At 37.9% G+C, this 27,601-nt stretch overlaps 1 non-coding gene and 1 pseudogene across 1 annotated transcript; one reads left to right on the top strand and one right to left on the bottom strand.

The window, feature by feature from the left end:
- LOC140930813 (uncharacterized) overlaps nt 1-27,601 on the bottom strand; it is a 117,184-nt pseudogene that overhangs the window by 87,480 nt on the left and 2,103 nt on the right.
- Trnag-gcc (transfer RNA glycine (anticodon GCC)) lies at nt 23,185-23,255 on the top strand. The gene has a single exon. It is a non-coding gene; the product is annotated as a tRNA-Gly (tRNA).

The following is a 27,601-nucleotide window of genomic DNA, read 5'->3' as shown; positions in this document are numbered from 1 at the left end:
TGACTGAAGAATAGTAGGGACCAACTCGATTTCCTGGAGGTGCCTTATCTTTTGATTGTACTTCTCTATAATATTTCTAGTATTATATCCTCTCTCTTAATATTATATATTGTAGACAAGGACACAGGAAAGTATTTTTGGAATCGAGTTTGATTAAGCCTGGCCGCAGTTAATAAATTTAACCAAGAATGAAATTGAATCATACTGGACATGAAGTATACAAGTGTGCTAGGGTTGCTGGTCACACTAAAAAGTTTGTTTTTCAATGGTTTAATACCTGCTAAAGGCCATTTGTATTTCATTTGTGCATAATTCTGTATAATTTTCTTGTTTGCAATATACTTTTGAATTTGTATGTTATATAAATGTTGTATGTTGTATCTGTAAGATATTTATGTAGCAATGTCTGGTTTCAATGTAAGACTAGTAAATGTTTAGTTTCTTTTAAGTTCTTTAGTATGTCTTGCATGGGTAGTTTTCAGTGACCATTTCATTACAAAAAGCTGTTATTATCAAACAAAAATATTTGCTCGGCTATTTATTGGTGTTCTTACCACCTCTTTCTTAATTTTTCAAGGGCAGTGAATTATATTTTTGTCACGTACTTATTCTTCATTGCACTGTAGTATTGGTGTAAAAAATAATGATGATTTTATTATACTTTAAATTTACCCGGACTTTAGGTTTCACAATCTGTCCAACTGTAATGCCCAATATTGGAGATAGTGGAGATAGCTCAATAAGGTGTTTAGAGAAGAACTGAATACTGATCTACACCAACAAATCCAAACTTTAATAGTAAAACAAGCTAAAACAGATCATCTGGCCTTGAAACTGGGCAGCAAAAAATAAATGCCATAGCAGAGGATGAATTACACAACTTGATATTAAACTGAAGTAGAGAACCGATAATATTAGTCTAAAAATGATGTCAGTGCTATCATCTGAGTTGTGATGCCATTTTCTTACCAAGTCCGGTCACGAAATTTTAATACAGGTCACGGAGGTGGAACTCACAGTATTCAATACAGATATTTGTTCGCGGGGGGAAAATTGAACAAAACAGAAAACGAACTTGAGAAAAAATAATTTGTTCCTTCGCTATTGCTTGCAGCAAATGAATGCCACAGGATAATGGCTAACGTTCACTGGATAATCATCTCCGACGAGCCAGTATAATGTCCGCTTTCTTGTTTTGTCTCTTTGGTAGTACCCAGACCCTTGCATCACAGCTAGATCGCTCGACCCCGCTCGTTTCAACGCCCTAGGTTCTTACGCCCTGCACTAAAGAGTAGTAAAAACGACATAGCAGACTACTAACTAAGGGTACCTTCCGGTAAGTGCCAACGAGGCGAATTCGATAAGCTTTTGTGGGATGTGCCTAACGGTCCTTCGTGAATCGGTGGACAATTTTAGGGGTTTTAAAGTGATTTGTCTATTATTAATAAAGCCAAAATACGAATTAATACAGGAGATTGTAAAGGGACTGTAAAAGGGTGGGGTGGTACGCCCTTATATTGCCTATACGGGAATGTGCCACTGGACAGGGTATGGTTTTTTACCTCTCCATCCCCTATTGTGTTTTTACTCTACAGTAATTGCCAATAAATTCATAAATAGCTTTAAACACGACGGCGCTTTTTTTGTTTATCCTAAACGGAGTGTATAATTGGCGTTGTTGACTTTAACCTAAACGGAGTATATAATTGGCTTTGTTGACCTAAGGGGGTATGTATTTAAGGATATTTTTGTCCTAAACAGGGTCAGGGTTTCAAACCTCGGCGGTTCACTTATACCTAAATATTGGTTGAGTAACCTCCTGAGGGGTTTGAAACAACAACTTTGGTACATTCTAGGTTAACCTGGTCACAGAAGCTTAAAGCGTCTTTGGTAGCACATCTTCACTGCAAATTTCATTTTATTTAAAAGATAAACGTTAGGTAATCAATCCTTGAAAATTGAACTTGAACAAGTAAATAACAAGCTGTGTCTACTGTCTACACTTCAGCAGTGCTTTGTTTGAAATTATTGAAATCAATGTATTAAGTGCCTATATGGTTGTTTTCTTTCATGGTATGAAACCACAAATACAACAATTTAATTTTGTACAAACGAATTTTTTTTAAATTCGTAGCACGTCTCAGTAATAAATATCAAAGTTTTATAACGTTCTTATAGATAGCAAAAAAATGTAGGTAACAAAACTATGAACGCTTTGATTGTGTTGGTCTGTTCACGAACTTAAATAACAGTTTCTTTTCCACTTTGTTTCACTAGAGTTCACATGTCATTTTTTGAAATTGGTTGATTTGTTTAGTACCACAGTACTTACTGTGGAAATTACAAGTTTAGTACTTCTTTGACAATGTTCCGTTGGGAGTTGTATTTCAATTTGACATCCTTTAGGTTCATAAGGGCATCTTCTATTTCATCTATGGTGCTGCTCATACTTACTGTTGTATTCTTCAGGAGGTTTTCGATTTCATTTGTAAATGCAGTGAGCCACAATTCTGATTCATTGTGTTGAATACACAGCTTGACAGAGCCTTCCCGCCGTCAGTTGATGATCCTTTGTCGCACTTTGCAGTTTTGGCATCTCACTGACTCGCCCGACTCATCCCCAATTCGTTTTTTGCAAAGTTGACATGCACTAAAAATGCTTAAACTGGCAACATATTTTAGTTGACTTGCAATGATCTCTCTTTCTGGATTTGTCAATATTTCTGGGCCCACTAATTTTTTGAGAGTTGTGGTTTCCTCACTGTAAGTTGTATTCCTGTTGGTGCTAAGGAATTTTGATCCTTGATAATACCGTAGTGTGAGGTTTTGTAAGTAAAAGGCCTTGTTGCTTTTCAGTTGGGTGAATAACGGTTCCCATATGTGAAGTTCCATTGTGCCCGTTTCGTCTTCCAATATGCAGTCTTCTTTGACAGATAAAGCTTGACTGGATTTGGTTTCTATCTTGTTTGGCTCCTGGGCTCCCATTGACAGAGTTGCATGAACGTTGACTTTCGGATTGGGCGCCATTTCTTTCAGTTCTCGTAAAGAGACATCAGACGCTTCCTGTGATGTTGATTCGGAACGTTCTGACTTGACAAAATTTGGTACATAGGAGAATGGTACAGCAGCATTTGCACACTGCGAAACATAGGATTGCTGGTTGAAAAGCCAGTCGTTGTCTTCATCATCTGGTATAAGAAGGTTCTTTAACAAGACGGGAGACTTGGTTTCTTGGAAGTGCTTGATCTTGGGATGTTTTATTTTGTCAAATCCAACTGCTCTTTGCACTTTAGTCGGTGTGAAACTTGCAGGTGAAAGTCAAACCAATCATGTCTAGACCTTGCATCGGTTTTGATGGGGGATATTTTTTGGATGTACCCATACTTGTTTACTAAACGAAAGAAAAGCAAACAAATTCAGGATGCATGATCATTAATGCGCTTACAGTGACAGCAACAATAACCTTATATTATTATCATCATTATAGTTAACACAATAACACATGCTATGCTATCTTAGCATAGTTTGTTTGGACATTTTTCAAGTGTCTTGAGCTAAAAAAGGTTTTCCATCTTTGCCCCCACTTTCCCATCATATCAAACATATAAGCTCTTTCATAGGGAACATCAACTTGAATAAAATTTTACAACTTACCCCTAGACTGCTTTCTTGCTGACATAACGTGTTAGCAACTCAGTTTACAAATAAGCCCATCTTTCAGTTACACATAAAGTAAGCACCACATTGAGAATCACCTCAGAAAGTTATAATATTTTAATACAAGTGGAAACCTGATTTGCAGATTCATGTAAATTGATGTCTACAGACTCAGACTTTTGAAATATGGCAAAAAAACAGTCATCCGGATAACTATACAATAATTCTTGAAAGGATAAGAAACGCCTTACAGAAACACACAAATCATCAATATAGATCCAACCGCTCTCACTTTTTAAGGCAACAGTAAAATGTCTATTTAAACACCTAACAATTCATTTGAGGCAGTATGAAACTCCTAAGGTTTCCATATCATGTGGAAAAAACATTTGAGTTATACAATCAGTGAAGCAACACTTCGATTCCAGAATGATTTTGGCAGTAAACACAACAAAGTCTATTGATGTTTGGCAGCATAGCTTCTGATACAGAGCTTTCAAAACCATTCTGATTCATATGGCGATAGGTAATATACAAGACAAAAACATCTGTGGATTTGGTGATTGCCTGGTTACTCTCTGAACAAATGGTGAATGAGAAATAATGATTTTAAACCAAACGTTAATTCTCCAAATGTATTGATTTGGAATATGTCACTGAATACAGCATTATCTGAAATACCTGTAAAAGAGGCACAGTGCTGTCTCATCCAGGCCCAAATGGGTTCTCGGACTGAATGTAACTGGTTGGAAAAGATTTCACCACTATTTACTTGCACACATGCTGTGTATAACATTTCAAAAAATTCATTACGTTCCACAGACTCAATAGCAACTTTAAAAATGTAACAGCTTAACTCCATTAAACAATCAATTGCACATGAGAATTTTCCTGGAAAATCAAGGCAGTAATTCCTGAAATGCATTTGCTCAACGGGGAGGAATGAACGAGGCAATGACTGCGATATTTCTTTACCAAAACGTTCTTGTTAATGTGGTTTGGTTTGGGAAGATTTATACGGGAGTTTGAATCCTTTGACAATGCTGAATTTCCATTGACCAAATGTGCTTCCTTGTTTTTTATTATGTAAGGATTAAAACTACCATTTGAAGCATACGGAATTCTTCTAGACAAATGTTTCCGTTTGTAATAGGTGACCGTATATAAGCAGGGGCCATAACATCTAATTTTGTGTAATTGTAAATCGTCACTTAAACTAGAACGCGGAGGTCTAATTATGGAGCAACTGCTTCCACAAATAATGAGTGATACAATCAGCATGAAGCAGTAAACATGAAACATGACAAAGTTGGTATGCGACTGAACGCTCGCAGTGATCAAGCAATGGAAACCACGTGTTTGTCTTGATTTAATACGCAACGCTGGCGTTTAAGGATTTTTTTCTGCTAAAAGATGTAAAAATAAATCACTTCGCTTCTTTTCTCGTAAGTCTTCAGAACGTCTCAGTCGACGAAAGAACGACTTGACAGGCAAACACACAGGTGCGAACACGCTGGTTCAATGCGAATCGAGATACGAAGAACACGCTGGTTCTAATAAAAATTTGAGCGTATAATCCTATTCCTCGATCAGCTACAGCTTAAAATTCAATTTACAAAGGAAAAGAGAGCACTGCAAACCCTGGTTCTGAATAGAGAATGTATAAAGCAAACACGCTGGCTCGAATGTAAGCCTGCGAAGAACAAGCTGGCTCTGACAAAAACTTGAGCGTAAAACCCGATTCCTTGATCAGCTGCTGCTTCAAACGCAATTTATAAAGCAAACCAAACCACTAATAGCCTTTTCAAACTAGAAATCGTATTGAAACTTGCTCACCTGTTAGGTCATCGACCTTCTCCGATGGACAACGAACAGCTGCACACTGGACCACGCAATCTCAAACCACGAGTTACAAATACAAGACCATGACGTCACCGCCCAAATATGGGGTCTTACTTACACCCAAATATGGTCAAAAATGCAAATTTTAGAGTGTTACGCAGAATTTGAGGGGTTTTGCCCACATTGCGCGGCGTTATAATCTGCCGCCGAGTCAACCTCGCTTCTTAGCTCGGTTGCCTCGTTGGCAATTATTTCTCAAATCGGAAAGCTATCTACTTGTGTGTTAAAACATAATTGAAAATATAATTATGGAGGATGAAAAGATTTACTCAGCTATAAACCAAGGCCCAGATAAGATTTCTTTAAGAGAGTTGTTTGGCGGAACCTTTTAGCACAGGCTGAAAAAAGGTGTTTCCGTTTCCGTTTTTGTAACGGTTACCTCACGGAAACCTGAATATCCGCAGACGGAATTGTAACTAACCGTTGCGGGAAACACGTGTATCCGTCATGTTTCAGTTTCTACGGAGGCGCTTAAACGCATCCCTCATACTCGCGTTTCCGTCAGGTTTACTCTTGCGGAAACGCTAACTGCCGTCATGTTTCCGCAGCTCGTAAATTCAGAGGATACTCAATTATCCGTTAAGTTCCCGGAAGAATGAATGCGGAAACTCAGTTTGATCGGTTTACTTTCTGCAGCCTTCATGTTCACCCAGATTCCACTTTCGGTGGATTATTCACTAGATTTCCTAAATGTGTTAACTTTACTTAATCATCCAGTTTCGAATCCTATGTTCATTCTATCCGGTATATAAAAAAGTGGACGTTTGTGAGACAACCCTGGACCGTTTCATACATCTACAATGACCCATTTTCGCTGATACACACAAATCAAGAAGAGTCATATTTAGGTGCATTTTTGGGATTAAAGATTTTATTAAAATAATCCTCTATTTTCATGTAATATGTACATATGCATTTTAAATATTTTCACAATAAAAAAGAGGCTCCTTACAATGTATTCCTATTTTCTACAGTTTTTATATCCAAAACTGAAACTTTTCCATTTAAATAGGCCACTTCCGAGTTCCAAAAACCCTCACTTTCAAAATGAGGCTAGGTGCGCAATCTTTCTTGTGAAAATGAGTTTTATTTGCATGAGAATGAAAAAAGATTTCCATATCAAACGCTGAGCACCTACCCTCGTTTTCAAACAGAGGTCCGGGGGAACTCGGAAATGGCCTATTAAATAATCCTTTTAGAACTGACAAAATTCAAAATTTTTTCCTTGAAATGATTAAATTAACATAATAATTATACAGTCTATTAAACCTCTTCTTATGGACACTTCTTTAATACGGGACAGTTCGTTTGGTCCCAGAAATGCCAACAATCATACATTCCCTACCTCTATAATAAAGCGGACACTTGGTTCTGTCCCTTTGGTTTCCGTATTAAAGAGGTTTGACTGTATAATAATTAATTAACTAACATTATTATTAGTTACGTGCATTTCCATTCCAAAATAACTCCAAGAAGTAGTTCACAGCAAAATTATTACATAATTTAATAAGAACAATATTACAAATAAAAGTCTTAGTTCTGCATAGAATCTCATTAGGGAATCTAAACTGCTGCCTTAATTTTTATTAGCAAGTACCAGTACTTGGTGGATCATCCCCAAAAATTATTGTTAAAGCCTATACAAACTGCTGAGAGGCTTTTATTGGGGAGTATCATACTGATGCTACAAAGACGACAGTGATGCAAACAAAACTAGCCATATAGGCTTTATATACAAACGTATAAGCCAACACCTCTACACATGTGTCTCACTTTTTGTCGCTACTCTGCTGTAACTGTATGGACACAACTTAGACCTGGTGGCATACAAAGTAGTCTATCTGAATTTGCCTACATTTGAGTTTGAATAATAATCACGAACTGTGCACTTTTAACAAGCGCCTCACTTCACAATGCATCTATCTTACACTCCCTGTTTTATAGTTTTAGGATAATCCATTGACTATCCTGTAATTTCAGCAATTTTAATGAACACAGTCGATTAAAGATTGTCTTAAAGAATAAAACTCTTATCACCTTTCCAATAAGATTGTGCAATTTAGAGTTGATCATGACAGGGTCATCCTGACTAAAGAAGGCCGATAATACATTAGGGACTTTAAGCAAATTGCTACAGTGACCTCTACTATGGTGGTCGTGGATGCAGAGTCCTGAAGAGAGAATGTCACTGTTGACCATCAAATTTCAGCTTTATGCAAGTGGCACCCAAAAGTAACACAGGGCTTCTCGCTCATTTGGTTTCGTTGTTAGTAAAACGCAGGGAAGACTGAATTACTGCCCAGTGAACTAGAAGTGTCAAATACTTTCAGCTACTTTCTTGATTAAGAGGAAAACAATATGATAGGTTTTAAACCAGTGAAAAATAGGGGAAAAGTAGAATTTTATACTCATGTAGAGCGACTATGCCATCTCATGTTGTGCTTCAGGTAAAGGTCATTTTCTGGATATAATGTGCACAGTATCATTTTTGGACCTTTTATTCCCAGTTACCATAGTAGCGATCACTGTAGCAATTTGTTACTTTGGCGGTATTATTGGCATACTGCCCATGAAGGGCAGTTATTTGGTACTGGTCTGTCTGACAAGTATTTATCAACCTCTCTGGTTATTTTCCTGGCTGTTCTTTTTTTTGCCTCTTTGACATGTGAGCCTCACAAAAGGCGTCAAGAACAGCATTGATGTTTCTTAACTTTGACCTCTCTGAGCATAGTGGCCTGATGTACCTGGGTGGTGGACCGCTGGCCCCCTCTTCATTGTCTTCACTCTCCTCCAAAGACATAAATTGGATAGCATTGTGTACGTCTAATAAAGCCCTTATTTTGGCTTTGTCATTAGGAAAGTTGTGCCTTGTCCAACACGTCTGTGCGATTCCTCAATTTCTGAACACCAAAAAAACTTATTTAGTCCCAGTGGCATGACTAGTGTGATAAACATTTGATTAACATTTACTTTGTTCTTCAGCAACAGTTTAGTCTGGCAAAATAGTCACTCTGATTATTTTGAATTTTCAGATTTGGTTCTTGCTCTCTGCTCTGAGCAATTTACACTACAATCAAACCCCTCAAATAAATGGCAACGACACTGTTAACATTAAAAATGTCAAAGGAGGTAGGGTGTGGCACTCGTACATTCTATAACAATCATAAATTATGTATGCATAAGACAAACATGCAAAACATGTGTTGTGTTCTTAAAAAATGAAAGAGCCTTGTGCCCTTAACCTGAAAGATCTAGGTACCCAGGATGAATGTTTTTGAACAAACTAAGACTTCCTTGTCACCCAAGAGCAACAATAATGCAACAGCAGCCACTAGGCACTGCCGAAGCACAGCTCTGTTACAGGACAGGCTAAATAAATCACTCAGTGGATGACGTAATATAGTGGAGTTGTTCGAAAACCTTAATTTGAAGGTTTTACCCTGGCGTGAATAAATTGCACCTTTCAAGGAGAAGAATGCCCTTCAGACTCTCTTTTCCTTTTATCTGCGCTCCCCCCCCCCCCCCCTTACCTCCTCTCCGTCTTCTCTTTCTTGTTCTCGCCTGTAACAAACTCTGGTTAAATAACCTCGCTATTCAAATGTATCGCCCCCGTAAAGTTTACGAAGACGTGTAGGTTGATTAGCAACCGCACCTTTTTTAATATTCCCACCCAACAAGACGCCATTGTTTACTGCAATGAGATCTACGGGGGGACCTGAAATTATCGATATTAGTTTCTACAGTCCAATACGTTTCTATAAACGGATGATGACAAACGGTGGTTAAAATTACACCTTTGTGGTTGGTTTCAAGATCACATTTACCAAAATCTCTTCGTACATTGACGTCATGGGCTAAAAGGGTGACAAGCGCTTTATTTTGCTTCTACTTAAACTGGGCTTAATTCTCGTGGCGTAAGTGTATGCCCGAAGGGCATGTCTTACCCCAAAGGAAATTTTATTTGGGCTTTGGTTTTAGAGTTCAGTTGATTATGCTATCAATCGTCTATATAATTTTCTACAGTCTAATGCTTAATTTTTATCAACAGATGATGACAATTTGTCCTAAATATTACACCTTCCTGGTTGTTTTTAAGAGTGCATTTAGAAGAAATCTCTTACTTGGGTTGATATAATTCGTCAGAAGGGTGAAAAATACTTTGTTTTGGCTCTGTTTGAATTGGGCTCGGCTTCGTGAAGTGTGTGCATACCTGGAGGGCATAATCTTCCACTTCATTCACCCCGCGTAGGCTTTTGGTTTTGCGGTTCAGTACATCTATTCATCTCATGTTAATATAATTTTAATCTAGTTTTGAATATCAGTAGATAATTCTACGTTTTGAGGCCAGTGTACCATCTACAAGTTGGACTTGAAGTATCAATTAGGATTCGGATATCTCCGGCAGCTGAACGGTTTCAGTCTTTGGTAAGGTGCTAACGAACATTTTATTTTACGGCTGTAGGACTTTTTCAGGACCTTATCGAGCTGATTGTACAACAAAGACAACAACGCAACGCCTAGGACTTAAGCTGCGTCAAGAACGGTTCTACCTCAAAGTTTTATTGGTCTGGGCTAATGATAGCAGTAATATACGAGAAATCTTCAGCAGTATAATATATGAAACAGTGGTCAAGGTCTGTATTTCAACCAAAGTTCTACATCTTTTGACGTTAAGGCTTTTTAAGGAATTCATTTTTTTCACTACGTGCAGGAGACAACTTCTTATTTTATTAACGTTAGACCACAGTCATAATTAATTCAAGTTTCTGATGTGCTCGAGTGATTTGGTGCCTTGCGCACATAACACCTTCCTTTCTGCTATCAGGATACTAATAACTTTTTTTTAAAGCTAAGGAGATTACGCGTTTAGAGTTAGCATCCCAAAGAAAGAGATACTTTTATTGTTCAAGTGTTACAAATCGTCGGGCAAAAATTATTTAGCATTTACTGTTACCTTCTTCCAAATAAGAGGGTAAACCTAAATACATATTACATCCAAATGCAACCGCAGATCCACAATGAAAGCGTCTATGACAGCAGCCATTCTTTTCTTCGTCCTGGGCGTCTCCATTGGACGTAGCCGCTTTTCTAGTTCCGAAGTTAATGATGATGCTGACGATGTTACAATTCCCGGTAAGTTTACTGGCTGCGAAGTTACTTACCACTCATTAATCCAGGTATTTCATTGTTCAAACATACCACTTGGCTGCGGCCACCAAGAGAAGTCACCTTTTTGTGTGTGTGTGTATGTGTGTGTGTGTGTGTGTGTGTATGTGTGTGTGTGTGTACGTAGCAAGCCTTTAATTTGCCCCCAACTCAAGAAAATTACTTCTATCATCTACATATTTTTGAAGCCAGGATAGTCTGCAAAATGAAAGAAATTGTTATATTCCTAGATTTTCACTCAACTAAACAGGGACAGCCATTGGCTGATTCTTGGTCACATGGCCTTGACTAAAATCAAATGTATCCCGATCGTGGTACATTAGAGCACGTGATCAAAGCATGGTGGAAAGTGGCGTGACAGAAGGCAGGAAAAACATTGCCAGTTTTTTTTGTCGTGAATGAACAAACACAAACATGAAGCCTCAAGCTAAAAAGCAACGATTTTCAAAGTTATCCCAGAAGGGAAACAGGAGCTAGTGGAGGAAAAAGATGCCGATAATATAAGGAAAGTACTTTGTAAATCATCCATTCAGTGGTTTTGAGAACCAAATTTGTGTTCTTATAAGTACCGAGTCGACTGTTTTGATTCGTTCCGCGTGAGCGTATTCTTTTGTTGCTGTTGAAGTACGTTGAAGTTAAAGTCTAGGAATATAACAAAACACTTAATGTCAGGTCCCTCGTGAAACCAGTTCCTTTTGTTTTTACTCGAGTCCTGTTTCCCTGGGGATATGACATTAAGTGTATAATGTCGATCTATTTCCGTTTAATTTAGACCATGTCAAGAACCAACCCTTCACAAAAAATTTTAACAATTCGTTTTCGGACATTTCATTTATTTTCATCGTTCGCAAAAATCTCTTCATGTACCACCAGAAATTTTGGGGAGAAAGCTTACTAGAACACAATATCAAGTCACTGCAGAAACAGAAAAGCCATCATTAGCAAATTCTGAAGTAAAGCAGAAAACATCCGGCGCCGATCTGTTGAGAAAAGCTCGTTTTATAGGCAACCTCTATTACCTAAGGTTCATCTAGAATATTCTATCTCAAAGCTGTCTCATTCTGCGTCAATGATATCAATAACATGCTTTAAATTTTCTGCATATTAATGGTGAAAAGTAGTCAACAGAGTCCTTACCTCAAATAGTCTTATTTGTACACCTAAAAAAATATCAATCACATTTGGCCACAGTAGATTACTAGGCGTGGAAAACAAATTCTTCCCAAGCAAGAAACACTTTTGTGCCCACCTACACCACCTTAATTTTAGTCCCCGGTGACAGCCAATTTACTCGTTATAACCTATCGATGCTTTCTACTTTGGGTACTTAAAACCTATCGATGTTATCTCTCTGTCTAAGGGAAAGGCTACAAGTCTTTTTTTTTTTTTTTTTTTTTTTTTTTTTTTTGTAATTAGGAAGCGCTTTGGACAATTATTGGATTTTAGCGCTATATAAATAAAATTATTATTATTATTATTATTATTAGTAAAAAAGTCTCAGATTTACACCATCTCTGAGGTAAAACGAGCTATCAGGTGTTGTTTGGTTTCAGACCTCGGACAGAATTTATGTAATTTTTTGCCCTATTTTAATTATAATTATGCAGTTTTTTACAGAATAATCTTAAAGGGGCTATGTCACCCCACACGCATGCGCAAGCCAATGAAAACAAACTTGAAAAAGTCGGCCCGTCTTTTTCAAGTTCTGTCGGAGATTTTGGAAGGCTGTTTTTATCTGTCTAAATCTCAGCCATCGTTCGATAGTTAGCGAAGTTTTGTATTAAGAATCGTTCTATGGTGATTACAGAATAATTTTTTGGCGTTATTTTGAAATTGTTTGCCTGTGGAATGTTTTTACGTGGATTTACCGTGTCCTCTTATCAGCGGCCGTTGTAATGGCAGAGTTAATGACGGCTACTCCACAATGAGTGATGGAATCTTCCCTATAGTTCACAGAACCTTTCTATTGAGTTATTTTAGAGGTTGCTGGCTCTTGGATTTTTCTTCTGCTCAAAGTATGTGGACATATAATAAAGCGGCTATCGAGTTGGCGGCGGTCGTTTTTGGTAAACGATTACAAGAGCATCAGGCCATGAGTTTCGTGACCAAACTAAACTCTTGGCGAAGGAAACATAAAATTCGGCTAGATTCCTTCTTGTATTTATCTGGATTCACGGCAAAGATAAACACGACCGTTTGCTCGTCCAGATTGTTCTCAACGGACTTAGAGAGGCACCTTAGTACGAGTTAGATCCTGTAAATGCCATGTTTTTGAACTGTTTGTGTTCGAGCATACTTTTGGAAAATAACAGAGTTTACTTTCCCTTTTTATCAACGGACTGCTTATAGTGGAGTAGTATACCAATGATGCTTGATTCTGTTTTTCTCGACGTCGCAGTGATTCGGCACGATCGAACAATTTTGCGCGATAATGGTTCCCTAAGATCAAAACAAAGACTTGATGTCTCTTGTTCTATCAGTATCTAAATTATAAAATCACTAGCGACAGACAAGTCTAATTGTTAATAATTTAAAACAGTCTTGGTCTTTATCTTCGGTCTAGGGTCTTTTGTAGCTCGTTTGTAAAATACAACTTCCACTTATTTTGTTGAATAAGACAAAATGTTGTTGTTGAATTTTTGTTTGCGCACTATTTAATGAATGGCATGCGTTTTTACTACAAAACTACAAGTGAAATTGTCGTCACAATTTTATTCTTGATCAAGCATAACCAGAGAAGAAACGTTCCGTAAATTCTATCGAAATATTCCTTATCTAAACCCATTTCGCTTGTTAACCTCTCTAAATTCGGAGCCTTGGCCGTGACAGAGAACATGGAGAAAGTCACGCGTTAAAAACAATAGAATTTTGACAGTTGAAAGTAATTTGCATAAACTCAGAGCGCACATGGAGAAAGTCACGCGTTAAAAACAATAGAATTTTGACAGTTCAAAGTAATTTGCATAACCTCAGAACGCATGCTCTCCAGCTGACATAGCCCCTTTAAAAGACAAATTGCACTCATTCTATATTCAGGACGATCGAAGCACGTGCTTCCCTTCCGCAGTAAATTATAGAACTAACATCATTTTTAAAACCATTTTTATATAGAGAATTCACCATTAGACGAGACTGTTCAATCAGGTCAATCTGCCATTATGTACACTACTATGCAGGGTAATAATGGGCTTTAAGCAAAAACTTTCGAAAAAGATATATTTTAATTCAATTTACAAAATCACCCGTCCGACCAGCCAATTCTAAATTTTGCGAAACGCCAAAACTTACAATGCGAGGTGAACGCTAGTAATAAGAAAGAGGTCTCAGAATCATTTTCGTTTGCATTTTACTTCTAAAACACCATATTCATTTCATACAAGCGGCATTTTAAGTACTTATGCATGCCATGTTCACGGACGACTGACAATAAGCGATAAGAAAGAAACAACAACAATTTTTTATTCACGAAGATGTGTATTGAGAGTGAAGTGTCCCTGAAAATCCTAAGTCACGAATAAAACCTTGCAGATTTAGTTTTAAGCCGCCTTCGCCGGGTTTGCTATTTTTCAAGATGAACTCCAGGCAGGAATATCGATCAAAGCTTTCCTTTTACAAACAACAGGTTAACTAAACTATTGTTTAAAACGTTTTCTCTCTAGTAATGCGGTCAGGAAATGTCTAAAAACTTTTTAAGTTCTTTACTAGGTCAGATAAATTGTCTCAAATTACAAATGTGCGTAAAATGACGGCCAAAGCATGAATCACAAAAAACACATCAAATACAATATAATTACTCAAGCTTACCTTTTGGGTTTCACCACGGAAACCCTTCAAGTAAGTCAAGTAAGCCAAGAATCGCCTAAGACTTTTCACATAGTCCAGCAACGCGAAGTAGGCTTACGAATAGTAGCTTATTTTTAAAAACGATTATTTCTTTTTGTCGATCGGCGCAGATCTCAACAACAACCCAATAAACAAGCCAGCCAAGAATGACAAAAGATGTTGATAGCAGCTATATTTCATTTCGTAGATCCAGGGGGATGCATGCGTTTTAGAGCCTTCCCAATGAGGTTATCAAATTGCATATCCTAATTTGTGGAATTGTCCTGGATTACTCCTCCGAGGAGCTTCAAATGTAAGCTACTATGGATAGCTCGTGCTTAAGACAGTTTTGACCTTCAGACATCTCTTTCTGAGTACGTCAAGCCCTTCTTGGAAAGAAAAGATTCAACGCTAGCTTACGTCTGTGTTTATAAATGCTCATTTTGCAGAAAAACGCTTTTTCTGGTGGTGGCCTCGTCCTGCTCGTCCAAGCACACACAACACTTGGGAAGGCGGCAATAATAATTATGGTAACGTCAACAACAATCAGAATATCGGTAGCAACGGTGGAAGCAACTCTTGGACTGGCGGGAATGGAAATGGTGGATCTGTATCCAACAATCAACCAGGCAATGTTGCAAGTCCAGGTAAGTTCAATGACTTTAAATTGCTACTTAACCCTGATCAGAAAACCAGCATGTTTCGCTCTATGGTGTAAACTAGGGTGTGGATGTCAACAAGTTTCATCAAAATTTCGGGCATATCCTTTTAATCGTCTGAAACGGGGTGTGGATATTTACAATTTTGATCCAAAACTAGGTATGTTTCGTTCTATGGTCTAAAAAAGGGTATGGATGTTCAACATTTTGATCAGAAAATGTGTAAGTTTCCTTCTTTGATGTTCAATATGGTATGGATTTTTATAATTTCGATCAGAACACGGGTCTGCTTCGTTCTACGGTGTAAAAGAGGGTATGAATATTTACAGGTTTGATCCAAAGATAGTTATCTTTCGTTCTATGGTCAGAAACAGAGTATGGATTTTTATAATTTTGATCAGAAAGTGAGTATGTTTCATTCTATGTGCTGAAACAGGGTTAGGATTTTTCCACTTTTAAAGAGACAATGTGCAAGTTTCCCTTCGTGTGGCTTTAAAATAGGGTGGGGATTCTTTTAATTTTGATCAGAAAATGGGTCTGTTTCGCCCTATGGCTTGAAATAGGGTATTTATGTGTACAGTTTTGATTAGAAAAAGGGTATGTTTCGCTCTATGGTCTGAAGCAGGTAATGCATTTTGTACAATGTTCATCACAAAGTGGCTTTGTTTCGTTCTATGGTCTGAAATAGCATATAGATTTTAACAATTCAAAGGTAGGTTGAGTTTCATTGTCCGGGTGAATGTAGTCCTGACGTTTCGACAACCTGTGCGGTAGTCATCTTCAGAGTCAAAGTGAGTCGTATCACGTCAGTTGATGCATGGTATACTAATGACAAGGACAAAGACAAACCGGAGGACTTACAGGGAGCAGTATACAAGATCAAATGCTGCGACTGCCAGGCTTCTTACATTGGTGAAACCGGCAGAAACCTAAGTATGCGACTGACCGAACACAAACGAGCGACGAGGAATGGTGATGTCAACAATCACATTGCTGAGCACCATTTACAGACGAAATATCATATTGACTGGGACTCTACGACATGTATAACGTATTCTACAGACTACTATCAACGTCTTACTTTAGAAAGCTGGTTTGCTCACTTAGAACAAACGCCACTGAATCGTAGCCAACAGCTACCAGCGCCGTACAAACGACTTATTGACGACATCAAGCAAAACTAACTACGAGAGAACGACTGGAGAACTGACAATTTGACTAACAATATAGATGACTGCTTAACTGTGACAATAGAGGGATCGAAACGCACCAATTAGTGATTACGAGTCTTCATAGTCGAAACGTCAGGTCACTGTCAACAACAACAGTCCTATTCAGGACTACATTCACCCGGACGATCGAACTCAACCTAGTTTTGAAATGACTCCTGGGTTCAAACCTATCACAGATTTTAACAATGTTGCTCAGACACCGGGTATTTTTAGCGCATTTTTAACAATTTTGATTTGAAAATGGATATGTTTCGTTCTGTGGTTTGAAGCAGGGTATAGATTTTTACGTTAGTAAAACACTGGTTCTAAAAGAAACATAATTTGGTGGGAAATAAGCTGCCAAAATTACTTCCTCTTTTCTCAAATGGTCCCGCACATACGTCGCTTAAAATTTCGATGAGTACGCCCTCCGGAAACCTCTTCGATCCTGTTGTTTCCAGGGTAGTGAGAAGGAAAGTCACACACACGCTTATCTCTCGCCCAAAATCAATTCAAAATTGAACTGCATCACTTAAAAAAAAAAAATGTAGCTTTTTCAAGCTACATCAATGAAAAGCCCTATTATGAAGAGCTCTTGTTTCGAGACAGTTTTGTCCTTCGGATATCTCTTGCTGGGTATGTCATGCTCTCCTGGGCAAGAAAAGATTCAACGCTAGCTTATGTCTTTGTTTATGAATGCTCATTTTACAGAGAAACCTTTTTTCTGGTGGTGGCATCGTCCTGCTCGTCCAAGCACACACAACACTTGGAATGGTGGCAATAATAATAATGGCGGCGTCAACAACAATGAGAATACAATACAATACAACACAATAATTTGTTCAAGAGATAAAAAACTAAAGCTACAAAATATCTCTCGAAAGGGGATATCTAGAGGTTAACCCTATATAAAAGATTCCCCAAAATAAATGATGAACAGGTAAAATCTAATATCTGAAACATCATATACAGAGAGAAAAATCTAAAACTTAAAAGCTAGAATTAGATACCAGTGGCAACGGTGGAAGCAACTCTTGGATTGGCGGGAACAGAAATTATGGACCTGTACCCAACAACCAACAAGGCTAAAGGGGCTTTGTTCACAAATCGGATGTATCGATAATGATAGTGATCAGTAGCAGTGCGTGTAAGACTTAAAACTGGAGCCTTCATCCCCATGCCGACTTTTTTCCGTTAACTAGCTGTTAACTCAAGTTTGTGTTAAATCTTTTAATTTTTGATAGGACCAAAATAAACAGTTGAGATGACCAGTACATCGGTGATGACCAATTTATTAGCAATTTGTCGCGCGCAAACCGAGCCATGTTGAAATATTACTCTGAAAGTTTAAGGAAGGTCAGCATGTTTGAAAACAGCCCTCTCTTCCACCCCAATACGGTCAGCAGTCTCCCCTTTGTCATATCCGGTTCGCACGTTTATTCAACAACAATTTCTTGGCTTCTAATTGAACGTAATGCACGCCAAATAGTTTATTCTGGACATCACAGGCACACATCTGTATCGTTATGTATTAATGTCACTCCCTGGATAGTCTGTATTGATTAATTTTAGTGCATCAATGGCGGAAACCACAAAGATGTACATCGGTCACAACGACTGTGTCTCAAATTTGTCAAGTATATGCAGACTAATGCGGTCGGTGTAAAACGCAGACTCCGGAGTGCAGACTGCAAGCTGCGGACCAGGGGTAAAATGCAGACTGCAGACTGAGAGTAAAAGGCAATCTCGGGGCAAAATGCAGAATGAGGACTGCCGACTGAGGGTAAAATGCAGACCGAGGATAAACTGTAGTTCCGGAAGGGTTTGAGGGCAAAAAGTCGATCACTTACTTGACATCTGCTTTCACAAAACTATTCCTTTCTTCTCTGGAGCGTCGTCGACGACCCGAAAACATTTTTTTTTTTTTCGTCCGAGAGCCAACGCTTCAACTTTAGGAGCGAAGTGTTCTAGACACGTGAACGTGGATTGGTACAACACTACAATGTTTACGCTTAAATAAAAGCTGCTGACCCAAAATACTGTACAAAAGGAATAATGGCGATACAAAAGGGAGTAAATCATTCCAACAACAAATATAGATGTTCTGCATTACATTTGGATGACCTTCTATGGAAGTGTTACAAATCTAGGAACGCAGACTTCAGCTGTTTGGATGTACATTGAAACTTCTACCAGGCCGATATGCTATGTACTTCGACTAGGAAGCGAATTGTGTAACTGATACCAGCAAGCTATTTGGAGAAAAAGGAAAACAAATGTTCCAAAAATGCGTAATGTTTATCTGATAGATCTTCTAATGATGTGAGGACTTTTTTCTCAAACTCCCTGATGTTTTCCTAATGCTAACAATCATTACGCGTATATCGAAGTAAATAGATCATAGTCAAAATGGCAGCGGATGTTAAGAAGAAGTCAAAACCACTAGCTTACATGAACGTACAGCTCTCTAATTCCCTGTCAATTTAGGTATATGAAACCAAAACATTACTATAGAGAACCTCAAGGGCACAAGGCACTTCTCCCTCAAACAGCATGCTGTAGACCTAATCCATTTCTGTATTGCAACACGGTACAAATCGCCCCATGTAAGGGAATCCAGATTCCGGTGAAAATTTTGCCTGTGGAATCCGGTATCTTGGGCTTTGGAATCCGCAATACAGCTCAAGTAATCCAGAACTCCCCTAACGATTGGAATCCAGAATCCAAGTTTCATTGACAAAGACTGGAATCCAGAATCCAAAACCGTCTTGGATTCCCTTTCATGGAACGATACAAAATGAAAGCGGTCAGACTATAAATGAACCGATCCAATTAACGAGGCATATCACAAATTCTAATGTTCTAATAATCCAAAACCAAAAGCGACAAATCCCCAACTGGAACGAAAACAAAAACTAATCCTGTTTTAAGATGAAAAATGAAAAGCAGAAATATTTAGGAACAATATGTCTGTCATAGAAAATGACAAAATGTAACTAACATGACGAGAACTCTTACATAAATTTCAAACGAAGCGTCCCTTGGTACCCTTTCGTTCTAGATTAGATATAAAGCACAAATTCGTACTTGTAAAAGCAAAGACTTCAGCTCTGAAACTTTCAAAGCCCGTTTCTTAATCACGGTGGGGCCAAACCACCCCCCAAAGAGCTTATCAAAACGTGACAATTTCGATTAATTTGAAATAACTTTGCTTGCTTTGACTCTTTCCCAACCAAACTTAGCCTGAAAATACAAAACATCAGGCCACTCAAAATGGCTTATAGGATGACACCAAATGCCAAATTAGGACGTCACATTTGCTGACGTCATTCATACGTAAATTTTAAACTTTTGAATCTTCCAATTTTTTCTTTCGTTTTTGAAAGAACTATTCAAGGTAAGTTGAAAGCTGAAAAAAATTGTTCGGTATCTCAAATATGAGCTGAGATATGACATTTTGAATTTGGATAAATTCGGAGCTCACGAACGGGGTACCCCCCCCCCCCCCCCTTGTAAAACAAGTCTAAATTTAAGAGTTTTATTGTCGAGTCACCCTTGCTATTTAAGTTACACATAACACATCTTTACTTCCGAAAGCTAAAGGAAAAAAAGAAATTCCTAACTGCGCAAAAACCCGGAAAACTGTTTTGTGACGTCATAAAATGTCACGTGACCAAATTTTTGGTTTGCTTAAATTAGGGTTTTTGAGTCAAAAAACAAAAATCTAAAATGATACGATTTTGGCCAACTATAAAAGGTTTGTGTCACCGGACAATCAGCTTATTTTGCAAAAAACTGTGAAAAAAATATCAGAGGGATCGTCTTTTAAGGGAAATTTGGTTCCGGGGGGTGCAATCAAATTTTTTTGAAGTCCCATAACTCGGGTTTTACGTGCCGTAGCCAGAAACGGTTTTCGCGGTTTTACTCCTCTTCTAAAGCACTTTCAAATGAGATAAGTTTGACTTTGAAATTAAAAACTCAATTTAACCCATTTTGGTGACGTCAGCCTTTGCGACGTCACGATATGACATTTTGCGTCAAATAAAAACTTACAATCATTTAGTCAACAACCGTAGTCTATCTGGCAAGTTTGATCGAGAAATGAAAAGAAATGTAAAAGATACGTAAATTTAGCCTTAATAAGGGTGGTTTGGCCCCGCTGTGAATATAACACATTGGCAAATTCTGCAAGATGCACTTAACTTACAAACTTAACTTCGTCCCTAACATAAACAGGATAAAATTATTTTCCACGCTGTTCTTTGTAGATTTGTTAGTTGACGTACGTTTAACAAATCAATGATGTTTTGGAACAAAGGTGCACTGTCACATAACGAAACTATTCAACAAAGGTACACGACTTGTACATGTAGGCCAAAGTGGGCAAAACTCAACCTAAACAGAAGAAAGTTCATTAAAGCAGATGTTGACGTTAAATATTGACACCAAATTCTTGCTTTAATTTGTTCAAATGGATTTGCTTGAGTTGGCGCTTGATGTCCAATGTAATGCGAATGCTTTGAGGCCGATGGCTTTCAGAAGTGTCATTCTGGACGCAAGACTTCTTAAGGTGGCTCGCCTGAAATGTTTTTGGCGGAATACCTCCCAAGTTTGAGCATTAACTACGTCGGCATTAGTAAACATATCGGGAAAAGGTTACCACAACTGTATTATATAAAGATAAAAAATTTCTAATGATCTGGGTTTTATTGCAATCAGAGTCGCCATGGCAACGTATTGACGCCATAACATTTTTCATTTTTCTTTGTGTTTCTTTGTAGCAAGAAAAAAAAAAACAAAAACAAAACTCTTCTGGGTTAGAGGACCAGGTTAGAGCAACACCTAACAACATCAGCCAATATTTTTGATTTGTTCCTCGGTTGCAAGAACTGCCCTGACACCTTAACCAACTTGCACATTTCGCACAAAGCGATTGTTCGAGAGACTAATTAACTCAGCTAAGTGATCCTTTTCATGCTGGTTTCGAAGTTTCTTCGGCTCATACTTGACTTGATCTATACTTCTGGGAACATCGGCGGATGCTTTTCGAGATAACACATCACCTGCTTCTCGGTAGAGCTGATCATATATTGAAGACGGTCCCACTGAAGAATTCGCTTGCTGTGACATTTTCATTCGTGTACCAGAAGCTGTTGTAAAGAAAGGGCGAGGATTCTTTTTTGATCTCCCGTGTAGTTTTACTTCTCCATCAAATAAATACGGAAGCATAATAAGTGGAAAAAGGTTTTCGCTGCTGTCTTCAAGCTCGAAAACTCTTCTCTTGAAAGTAGGGTTGGATCTGTGCGCCTAATATGTACATGATAAATTGTACTGGCCTTCTTTCAACATGACTGGTTTCATGTGCAACTTGACGACATCACCTTCATCATTCCGCTCCAAAAATCAATCTTCTTTCCGTGGTGGCGAAATGATCCGTTATCATCCGCTTTATAGTCGTCTCGATCCAATAAATTGGTAGCGTACTGAACGAAAGTGGCATTCGTCACACAAGAAATAGGCCTTTCTTTACACACCCCTTCTTCATCTCAACATATGAGGATGGATACCAGTTCTTCCTTAACCTCTAACGCTAACCCTAACCCTAACCTAACCCTAACCCTAACCCTAACCTAACCCTAACCCCTAACGCAAAACCCTAACCCTAACCCCTAACCCTAACCCTAACCCTAAAACCCTAGCCCTAAACCTAACTCTAACCCTAAACCTAACCCCGATCCTAGCCCTAACCTAACCCTAACCCTAACCCCAAAACCCTAAGACTTAGAAATTATTTAACCCTAAGTTTGGGTTAGGGTTAGGGTTAGGGTTAGGGTTAGGGTTTGGGTTAGGGTTAGGGTTAGATTTAGGATCGGGGTTAGTTTAGGTTTAGGGTTTAGGGTTAGGGTTAGGGTTAGGGTTAGGGTCAGGGTTAGGGTTAGGGATAGGGTTAAAAGTTTTTTAAAACTTCTTATTTATATTTCTTTTAACTTGTTGTCTTATCATGGACTTTTCTTTTTTTTTTCTTTCTGGCTATGTTTCGTTTTGCCGACTGAACGTACCAGCCAGAGGCTTTTTGGCTCCTGAAACAATGATAGTAATAACGAAACAGAATGTTTGCAGACAAGAAATACGCCGATGCGTCTGCGATATCACGAGCATAAATTGTAAACTTTTTTGTTATATTTCTAATTTACGGCTTTTATGCTGAAAACAAATAAACGAATTTCCGTAGAGGAAAATGGTCGGTAACAACGTCCTCCTGGATCGGCTGAAAAAATAATATAGAGTCAATAGAAACAATGGATCCCAGCTGTTAAACAATGGAGTTTGGAGATCTAATGAAATCAGAGGTTTTAGAGTGCTGCGCAAAGAATTACGAAATATCGGAAACAGTCTCGTTGTCTTTGCTGTTTTGTTTTTATAGCTCTGCTAGCTGCTTTTGTCTTTAGTTTAGTGTACAAACGGTTTTTTCCTTAACTTTAGATATAGCCTACGACCCTCGGATTGTAAAGATGATTGATTCGTTGCTTTTTCCTCGTTATTGCCGTTTCCGATGTCTTTCTATCATATGATTTTTTAAGAAAATTACAGTAAATATAGCGCACGTTGAGATGTGTAAAGATTGTTGGCATTGTAATGAGACTTAGAGGAATATCCTTAGGACCTTGAGAAAATTCTGAAAACTCTTTGCGTAATTTTCTTGATTTTTAACCATCCAATGGGATTTCAAAAGCAATCCTGCAAATTCAATATATATAAACGTAAAAGCACTGGTGGTTCAGTGGTAGAATTCTCGCCTGCCACGCGGGAGGCCCGGGTTTGATTCCCGGCCAGTGCAAAGTTATTTTTATTTATTATTGTAAATTTCTATTTGCTTTTTGCTTATTTCCTATTTCATTTTTACCCTTTTGTTGGCCTCTATCATTGCAGTTGGGATAAGTCTGTGAAATATTGATGGTTGATTGTGTTTCAACGTACAGTGTATTTACCTGATCAAGGTCCGCAAGCGATCTGGCGGTGCTGGCTGGTTGGTTCGGCTGCAGTAAAATGCGAACGGACAAAAATACTATCGAATTGCGACTAGATACTAAACAAGTGTTATTAGTGAAAAGTTTATTAATCATCCATACATGTTGGCAAAAATGGTTCTGAATTCTGCAGAGTATCCCTAACTTCTCCTGATAATTCCCTGCTAGCAGAGGTCTCTCACGACGTGGCAAAATTTTTGCCTCGTCGTGAGAGACCTCTGCTAGCAAGGAACCTGATAACGACTGTTGAACATCATTTTCATTATGTTAAGGAATCCTGGTACATTTGTGTCGTTGTCGTGGAATATTCAAGGAAGAGCCAGCGGCCGTCGTTTTCATGATTGAAATGTTCTAAAAGGAAATTGCTCTCATTTTCCTAAATTTTGCATCTGAAACAAGTCCAATTTAGGCTTTAACTGCCACTAGTCTGAGAATGAGAAGTGCTATTTGAAATAATAGACACCTCAGAGTGTCGACCCCTGTCAATCGACCGCCAGCTTTTCCCGTGTGAATGAAAATGACCCTTATCATTAAAACCCCTCATCTTAGCTGATAAAGGTGACCGTTTTACGTAGGTTGTATTATATTGTTTTAGCCTGACGTGGTGAAACTAAGTGGTTAATCGATCATTTTTGGATGACTTGACAATATCGCTGAAGATTATAGCAGAAAAAAAATAATAAATCTATAGTTAATTTTCCCCCGAATAGCTGGTCGCGGTTTCGCATCAACATCACACTGGTTTGAAATTGAAGCTTTGATAGAACCATGTCCAAGCTGTCACCGAGCTTTCGTTTTACCTTACCTCGAAATCTAGTTTGTTTCATTGAAAATACAGTTTTATTGTTTTCTTCGTCAAACACATAAATAGCTGAAATAGGATAGAATTTGGCTCTTTCAACTTGTATACGTTTGGCTAGAATAAACGATTTTGTACTAGTGTAGTCTGTAGCAGGCACTGTTCACTTCTAGATGTTTATAGGACTAGTCTAAGATCATTTGTAAGTTATAACAACACGTTTTGTCAAGTGGTTTAAAATTGTTTATTCAAAATGCATTTACATACATATGGTCCTGACGAAAGCTTTAAGCCATTGAAACGTCAAGTTAAGTTTTTCTTTGATTTTTACTTTACTTTTAAATTGTAAAATAAAATAAAAAATAAAGTGATTCCTACATCCCACGGCTACTTGTCCAGTCGTGGATGATTGTGCAATATAGGCAAATAGTTCTTCAAATGATTAGCAAACAAGAAAAGTTTTATAAACAAATCGGTACTTGATAAACTCGAGTTTTTTTTTAAGTTGCTTCTCCAAGGTTCTAATTGGTTTACTAAGTGGACAAAATGCAATATAAGCAAATAGTTTTAAAAGTGATTTAGTATTCAAGTTGAGTCTATAAATCAACACGGTCATTGAAAAATTCAATTGTTTTCAGTTTAAGCCTCGAGAATACTGATACTAATAGACCTTGTCACGGTTTTCGACGCCGTCTTGACGAGTAGGCAAACGTGTGAGAAATTAGATTGTTTGCATGAGAATCTAATGTCGAATAATTTCGCTAAAATCGCTGTTCTGTAGAAAAATATGACTTGTAAACTAAAGCTACGAAACAAAGGATTGTACTAAAAAAATGGGGGCGTATCTGTGCTTAAATTTCTCCAGAGCTTGCTTTAGATTTCCCACATATTTGTCCGTAATTTTCGCGGGACTTTCTTACAGACAAATGTAAAGATATTTCAAAAAAGTGGTTCTAGGTCTTTTAGCGCATGTAACCTTCTCTTTTTTTTCATCAGAATCCTTAGGAGGGAAGCTTTAGTTTACAATTGCCGTTCTGCGGAAACTATTCGACTTTAGATTCTCATACAAACACTGTAATTTTTAACGCGTTTGTCTACTCTTCTAGATGACGTCGAAAACCGTGACAAGGTCTATTGGTGAACAAAGAAGTCGTGGATGACTGGATAACGATTTACGGATGATTAAGAAATAAAAGTAAACAAATCAAGACAGCGTTTCGGATTATAACTGATAAACGAACGTTGGTCAGTTCGGTTCAGAATAGTCAGTCTTGCTTCCTTTTGCACATTGAGGGCATTTAAAAATAATAGTTGGAGAGACCGTCCATTTTTGTGTCATCTTGGTACAAATTTCACGGTTTCACTTTCTGCGTTCACTTTTCAATAAATACATGTATGGCTGACAAACGGAACTTGGATTCTTGTACAATTGTAGACGTGAGCTCGAGTTCCTAGTCCGAAAAGGGTAAGGAAAATAAGAGAAGGAAAAGAAGAAGGAAAGAATTGTAATTGGATTTTAGAATCACAGTGGTTCTTATTAGATAAGGTTGTTTATTGGTGACTCCAAACTTTGATATTGGTGGAGCTAAGTAAGTAATTGAAATATAGCAATAATTATTGGATTTGCAATGAATTAGTTAGGAACAGTTTGCTAAGCCCCGATCAATATATTACATATGAAGGCTTAGCAGAACTGAATTATGTATCTCATGTTTGTAATTTCAATGAGAACCATCAGTTTCATCCACGTGTAGTTCAAACAATGAAGCGGAACACTTTTAGCCAATATTTAACCCTAGGGTTCTTTGCGTCAATGGTAATTCGGGAAATCTTATTTTGCGGCCTAATATTCTAGGCAAAATGTAGCCAAAATGATACAGCAAAACTCCTAAAAGACTTATACTACGATGATGAATTGAGGAGGAGGTGCACTGAAAATCAAAAAAAGAATACAAATACAAATTAATATAAAATGCATAAATTTCTCTAGAAGTGGATTCTCAAGAACCCTTTTTCAATTTGCAAATAGGTAATGGCGTCATTTCGTTGGTATGGCAACTCCGATGTCCCTGTTACCCTCGTCAAAACAAATTTTCATCTTTGTAGTTTTTCAAATCTTTGTTAATGGCCGCGACGAGTATAGTTGAAGCATAAACTTAATTAGGAAGTATTGACCCTGTAGAACCCCATAGAGCCACCTGAAGGCTAAACTGCAAATGAAAGTAAACTGATAATAAAACTCTTCTATGAAGACAGATGGTATACCACCAAAACGCTCTGGTTCTTCGGTGGTAGAATTCTCGCCTGCCACGCGGGAGGCCCGGGTTCGATTCCCGATCAGTGGAAGCAAAACAAATTTGTTCAAACTCCTGTCTTTTGCTTTGCTCGCAAACAGCTCATTAAAATTCGATGAACTGTCAACACAATGTGGTTCTATATTATATATATCTCTTAACTTGTTATTTTATCCTACAGGACTGTTCATTTATTGCGGTGATTCGTGTTACGCCACCGATTGATATTAATGTGCAAACCAGAAGCTTAATGGCTCTTAAAAAATGGTTTCTATTATTTCACTGGCTGGTTCATTTTTTACAAAACTGAATGTTTACAAATATGAAATATTGCTGTTACGTCCATCGCTGTTACAAGCACAGATTTTAAACTTTTATCATGTTTATCACAGTGACATGAGGGCTTTTGTGCTATAAAGTAACACTGTAACGAATTTCTGTCTTTTCATCCAGTACAATTCCCTGAGAAAGGACGGCTTGACTGTACGAGAAGTGCGATACATACAGCTCACACAAGGCCTTACATTCGTGGCTGACAGTAAAAAAGTATCAATGGACCCTAACTCGACATAAAAACAATAGAGAGATGCAATGAAGTTAGAGATCCTAGGGTGCTATGTGCAATAGGCCATTTCCATGATGACGTCATTTTACTACTACGACCAGAATCCTTCAGGACCTTGCTTTCTTGTGCAAATTAGGGCTTTTGTTATCGAAACCTCGCTGGGATTACCAAATTAAAATAGGAAAGGAAAAACGAAAAGGATTCTGGTCGTAGTAGTAAATGACGCCATCGTGCAAATGGCCTATAAGAATACAGGGCCTATAAGAATATAATTCACTTCTTATCTTTAGTTTGGTGAACAAGAGTTTTTTTCCTTAAGTTGTATTAATTCTACGATCCTAGGATTGCAAAAATGACGGATTAGTTGCTCTTCCCTCGCCAGTGCTGTCTCTGATGTGTTTTTTTTTTTTTCGAAAATGAAAGTAGATGTATAACGCATATTGTCTAAAATTGTTTTTTGTAATGTTTTGAGAATCATCAGTTTAGAAGAATAAACTT

Source organism: Porites lutea, chromosome 3 (genome assembly GCF_958299795.1).
Source record: "Porites lutea chromosome 3, jaPorLute2.1, whole genome shotgun sequence".
NCBI classification, from domain to species: Eukaryota; Metazoa; Cnidaria; class Anthozoa; order Scleractinia; family Poritidae; genus Porites; species Porites lutea.
The sequence above is the reverse complement of the archived record's forward strand: the minus strand, read 5'-3'. Positions and strand labels throughout refer to the sequence as shown.